Source organism: Myxine glutinosa, chromosome 14 (assembly GCF_964187855.1).
Source record: "Myxine glutinosa chromosome 14, kmMyxGlut1.1, whole genome shotgun sequence".
Lineage (NCBI taxonomy): Eukaryota > Metazoa > Chordata > Myxini > Myxiniformes > Myxinidae > Myxine > Myxine glutinosa.
Genome location: NC_136274.1, coordinates 8,509,635 through 8,516,161, shown reverse-complemented (window position 1 = coordinate 8,516,161; position 6,527 = coordinate 8,509,635). Strand labels below are relative to the sequence as shown.

The 6,527-nt window shown below is 42.5% G+C and overlaps 1 protein-coding gene across 1 annotated transcript in view; it reads left to right on the top strand.

Moving 5' to 3' along the window:
* The first annotated feature begins 5,142 nt into the window (after positions 1 to 5,142).
* The window catches only part of POR (cytochrome p450 oxidoreductase), a 77,000-nt gene continuing 75,615 nt past the window's right edge, over positions 5,143 to 6,527 (top strand). Inside the window, exon 1 of the mRNA XM_068135129.2 lies at positions 5,143 to 5,203. The gene's annotated coding sequence lies outside the window, so the exon portion shown is untranslated. The remainder of the gene's footprint in view (positions 5,204 to 6,527) is intronic.

Here is a 6,527-nt window from a genome sequence, read left to right as displayed (position 1 = left end):
CCATCTTTTTGTGCGGTACCTCCCCGCTGCCTAGTTGAGGAATGCACACACACGTGAATGACATCAATGCCATGGTCCTGCAGGGGGTGTATTGGGAATAAGTGCTTTGTTGATTTTTGAAATGCCTTGATGACCTATGGAATGAGAATGAGTGGTTAAGGGGTCTGTGTTGCATGAATGTGGGCGAAATCCACCGAGCCGTGTCACTCACCTGTAACATCTGGACAGGGCCCGTGGAAATTTAGGGGGGATGCATTGGGGATGGCCCCGCAGGTAAGGTTGAGTCTTGTGGCATCCACCGGGGGACGCGGTCTGTAGACCGGGGTATGTACAAAGGTTAGAGTTTTGAGTTTTGGAAAGATGGTTAAGTTTTGTGGTTAAGTTAGTGTTGTGTGTTGTTGTTTCCTCCCTCCACAGGAACAACGAAGAAGATGTACATACTTGCATGATGGTTAAGGGGTTCAGCATGTTAAGGAAGTGTAGGTAGGTAGTCCGACTCACTTCCCACAGCCCTTCCTGATTTATTTCATGGGTTAATTAAGTGTGTGACAGTAAGTGTTAAGGCTGGAATGGTAGCCCTGCGGTGAACCTTGCAGGAGCTACGGTTCCAGGGGGGGGGCTGTGTTATGAATTTGGTAATGCAACATCTAGAGCTAGGTAGATCTGAATAGGTAGGTATTCGGCTGTCGTGACAGGGACTCTACATGTAATAAGTTATTGATGTTCAGGCGGTTGTCGGGGTAAGATGTATGAGTGTGGATCTACCTGGAGATTCGAGTGTTAAATAGTGAGGGATTAAAGGTAACGCCCCTGTGAGTCTCACCTAGTAGTCAAACCTTTGTCCATTATGGCACTGCAAACCACATAAACATTAGTTAGGTCCTTAGCGCAACATTAAATAATCCCCTTTCCCTGACAAGGACTTCGTATTAAATTGACAGGAAACCAGGTCAAAAACACCACCACGATTGGCCGCCACCGTGTACACCTCCAAAGGCCTACAAACCTGGCCGGCACGTGTTATGCCAGGACCGCAGGGTCGCGTAACGGGGGAGATGTCAGGAGTCGCGGGAGGCTTTGATTGGCTGAGGAGTGCGCAATGTGACGTCATCGGCCACCAATATAGGCGACGGTCGGACGCCATTTCAGGAGTTGAGTTGAGTTCGTGGCAGGCACTGGCAGACGCAGGCAGGCACCAGAGGGTTGAGCGGTGGTGGAGAGTTGGAGAGGACACGCCATTCCAGTCGCAGTTCGAGTGCAGTTCGGGTTGTAGGGAGTCGCAGGAGACACACGAGAGCACACCCAGTTGGCACTGAGCAGTTCGTTGGCACTTGGCTGCCAGCACTCCCGCGTCGTCGAGTCGAGTGGAGTTGAAAGGAGTCCTTCCTGTCCCTGGTCAAGTGGAGCCGCTGGCCTGCGTCGGACGCGTGGTGCTTGGAGCGAGGGGCCTCGTGGTGTGCGATCGGGCCGGAAGGAGCGGTGCTGGACACCAACAATACAAGACGACAAAGACAGATAAGCCCGATCTCCGCGTATATTTTGAACGACGGGACGTGTTATTTTCGTGATTAATCTCCCTCGTTTGTGTTTGCTGTCAGTCGTGTGGGGACGTCCCGATTTAGGTTTATTAGAATTATTAGATTTACCGGCGGGCTTTTTCACTGGCTTTACTTTTCCTAATAAACCCTTATATTACTTTTTGTACATAATATCTGAACGCAGTTTTCCTGGGTGTTTGATTTTAATAGATAAGGTTGCGGAGCCTTCGCTGCGCCCCGCCATTCCGCGCGTTGGTGTTGAACTTGAGTCCGCCATTGAGTGTTCGCCTCGGGAGTTAAAGTCTCGCAAATCGGTCATCCGTAACTGTGGTGTTAATCACGGTTACGCGACAATATCATGCCATGTATCGTTTTGGCCCTCTCACTCAATGATGAAGAATCAATTAAAAATTTAAATTGATATATGTGGGAAAATTATATGCCCAGACCAGGAATAATCGAACACAGGTCCTCAGGATTCGAACACCCAGATCCTCTGGAAATCTGGGTCCAGATCTGTATTTGAGAATTTAAAAGTGATTCCTCACCAATGGCAGATACGGCAAAAACCGATATACTGTATCGCAGGATATCTTAAAAAGTTATGGACAGATTTGGATGAAACTTGGTGGACAGGTTGCGTGCATAATTTTCCATGTAATGTCATTTTCCCTGAGCTTGTAATTTTCCCACATATATCAATTTAATTATTTAATCCTGTTCATTAATCTAATTACTTAAAAATTTAAAACTTCTTTTATCCGGATCCAGATTCAGATCTTCATCAAAATCGAATCCAATCGTCCTTGTCAGACACCCAACCTGCCCACCAAGTTTCATCCAAATCCGTCCATTACTTTTTAAGATATCGTGCTATATATCGTTTTTTTATTTGCGGAATCAGGATTGCAAAGCAGATAGCGAAAGAGAGGTGTAATGTGATGGGGGTGAGTTGCTTGAAGGATGAAGTGGGACAAATCGTTGTCGACCCAGATGGAATTAAAGGAAGATGGAAGAGATACATGGAAATGCTGTTGAATGCAGAGAATGAATGGGATGACAACATAGAGAGTAACCCAGTTTTAGGACCAGCAGAGACGATAACCGAGAAGGAAGTTGAGGAAGCGATTAAAGCAATAAAAAAAAAAACCACCTTTAGAGGCCATTTTTCCCCACAAAGCGGGGGTTGGCCTTTTTCGGGGACCGTGGTTGTTGTTGTTTTTCGGTCCCCTTTTTGAAGCAATGTTTTACGGCCGGATGCCCTTCCTGACGCCAACCCTTTTTGCCGCCTTTATAAGCGACAAGCAGGGAATTACCAGTGTACTGGTACTCAATTTGCCGACCTCGGAAGGATGACAGGCTGAGTCAACCCCCCTGGCGTTAATTCAGCGATCGACCGGGATTCGAACCCAGGATCCTAGGAATCCTAAGCTGGCACCCTAGCCGCTAAACCAACACCAGGGTTAAGTGATTAAAGCAATGAAGAGTAGAAAAGCGGGTGGGCCGACGGGAGTTGTGGGAGATATGTTGAAGGCAGCAGGAAGTTGGGATGTGAAGAGAATGACAGAGATCTGTATTCTGGTGGTGAAAGAAGGCCGCATTCCAGTGGTTTGAGCCCTGAGTACCCTCGTCCCTCTATACAAGGGGAAAGGTGACCCTCTGGACTGTGGCTCGTATCGAGCGATAAAGTTATTGGAGCATGGAATGAAGGTATTGGAAACGGTGTTGGAGAGGAGGATAAGGAAGAAAGTGAAGATTGACGAAATGCAGTTTGGGTTTATGCCAGGAAGAGGAAGGACAGACGCGCTTTTTATTGTAAGGCAGTTGCAGGAGAAGTACATGGAGAAGAGGAAGAAGTTGTTTCTTGGGTTTGTTGATCTGGAGAAAGCATTCGATAGGGTTCCACGTGAAGTAGTGACATGGGCATTGAGGAAGTTAGGAGTGGAGGAATGGTTGATCAGAGTAGTGATGGCAATGTACAAAAGAGCGCGCACAGCTGTAAGGACGAAGGACGGGAACAGTGGTGAGTTTGAGGTGAAGGTGGGAGTGCATCAGGGGTCGGTACTAAGTCCACAACTATTTGTAGCTGTGATGGAGGTGCTGGCTCGGAACGTAAAGGAGGGTTTACCGTGGGAATTGTTGTATGCAGATGATCTGGTGTTGATTGCAGAAAGTATGGATGGACTGAAGGAGAAGATGAACAAGTGGAAGGAATGTATGGAGACGAAAGGTCTGAAGGTGAATATCGGAAAAACAAAGGTGATGGCAAGTGGTAAAGCATGTGGTGAGGTGGAAAGAACTGGGAAGTGGCCCTGTGCTGTGTGCAGGAATGGTGTCGGAGTGAACTCAATTCAATGTACAGACTTCGCTCTCTCACGAGCCTCGATCTTGTATACAAAAAAAAAAAAAAAAAAAAAAAAAAAAAAATGTGCGCTGAGTGGGTTCATCAAAAATGTAGTGGTTTGAGAGGGTCATTAACCAGTGTGGCAGCTACATTCAAGTGTAAGGTGTGCACAGAGGGAGCTGCAGATGGAGGAAATGTTGAGTTGGATCTTGGAGACGGCATGATTATTTAAATTCAATGACCAAATGTGCAAATTCTCTTCAGATCTCAAGTGAATCGGATGAAAATTGAGAATTTTAGAAATCTGGCCTATGTTGACATTTTGGCCTATGTTGACCTCAAAATAATTGGTATTTAAATTCAATGACCAAATGTGCAAATTCTCTTCAGATCTCAAGTGAATCGGATGAAAATTGAGAATTTTAGAAATCTGGCCTATGTTGACATTTTGGCCTATGTTGACCTCAAAATAATTGGTATTTAAATTCAATGACCAAATGTGCAAATTCTCTTCGAATCGGATGAAAATTGAGAATTTTAGAAATCTGGCCTATGTTGACATTTTGGCCTATGTTGACCTCAAAATAATTGGTATTTAAATTCAATGACCAAATGTGCAAATTCTCTTCGAATCGGATGAAAATTGAGAATTTTAGAAATCTGGCCTATGTTGACATTTTGGCCTATGTTGACCTCAAAATAATTGGTATCTAAATTCAATGACCAAATGTGCAAATTATCTTCAGATCTCAAGTGAATCGGATGGGAATTGACAATTTTAGGAATCCGGCCTTTGTTGACCTTTTGACCTATGTTGACCTCAAAAATAATTGGTGGTTGAATTCAGTGACTTGGTATGAAAATCCTGTTCAAATTTAAAGTTAACCAGATGAAAATTGACAATTTTAGAAATCCGGCCTATGTTGGTCCATGTTGACCTCAAAAGGGTGACCACTATATCAAATGGTCATTTAACATGTGGTAAAGTTTCAATTTACTCTGTTGAAGGGTTTTTGATGGAAAGTACTCTCTTAACAAAATGCAGACACCCTCGTACGTACTTGCGACCTAACTTGCACTTGCTGCGTAAACAACAACACGCAATACTTGACCGATCGTTTAACCGGTTGTTCGTCCCGCGAGCGCAAAGTAACAATGGCAGCAAGAATCAAACCACCGATGGATCATTTACTCACTCGTTTATTCATTCAGCCTGCAGGTCCAGGAGGCGAGCCTGATTCGTTCTCTTAAGCCACACCCTCTTTTGCTCCTACTTCCTGTGTTTTGTTACCTCGCTCCTCTCCGCTCGAGTTTTCAGCCGGTATGTCGTGTACTCCGGCGTTGTATTAACCTCGTGTCCCTTATTCCCCTCGATGTCATTGACTCGTTCCTGTCTGCGCTGTTTGTGTCTTGGACGACCCTGAAATTGCGTCATTCAGACCCGTGAATGTTATGCGTTGTTAAAAAAACATTATTTATTTATTATTCATACTTTGTACTGGACTTGGTTACCGGTGATACTGGTACTTAATAATATATGTTTAATAAGACTTGGTTACCGGTGATACTGGTACTTAATAATATATGTTTAATAAGACTTGGTTACCGGTGATACTGGTACTTAATAATATATGTTTAATAAGACTTGGTTACCGGTGATACTGGTGCTTAATAATATATGTTTAATAAGACTTGGTTACCGGTGATACTGGTGCTTAATAATATATGTTTAATAAGACTTGGTTACCGGTGATACTGGTGCTTAATAATATATGTTTAATAAGACTTGGTTACCGGTGATACTGTTACTTAATAATATATGTTTAATAAGACTTGGTTACCGGTGATACTGGTACTTAATAATATATGTTTAATAAGACTTGGTTACCGGTGATATTGGTACTTAATAATATATGTTTAATAAGACTTGGTTACCGGTGATACTGGTACTTAATAATATATGTTTAATAAGACTTGGTTACCGGTGATACTGGTGCTTAATAATATATGTTTAATAAGACTTGGTTACCGGTGATACTGGTGCTTAATAATATATGTTTAATAAGACTTGGTTACCGGTGATACTGGTGCTTAATAATATATGTTTAATAAGACTTGGTTACCGGTGATACTGGTACTTAATAATATATGTTTAATAAGACTTGGTTACCGGTGATACTGGTGCTTAATAATATATGTTTAATAAGACTTGGTTACCGGTGATACTGGTACTTAATAATATATGTTTAATAAGACTTGGTTACCGGTGATATTGGTACTTAATAATATATGTTTAATAAGACTTGGTTACCGGTGATACTGTTACTTAATAATATATGTTTAATAAGACTTGGTTACCGGTGATACTGGTACTTAATAATATATGTTTAATAAGACTTGGTTACCGGTGATACTGGTGCTTAATAATATATGTTTAATAAGACTTGGTTACCGGTGATACTGGTGCTTAATAATATATGTTTAATAAGACTTGGTTACCGGTGATACTGGTACTTAATAATATATGTTTAATATGACTTGGTTACCGGTGATACTGGTACTTAATAATATATGTTTAATAAGACTTGGTTACCGGTGATACTGCCTACTGGTACTTAATAATATATGTTTAATAAGACTTGGTT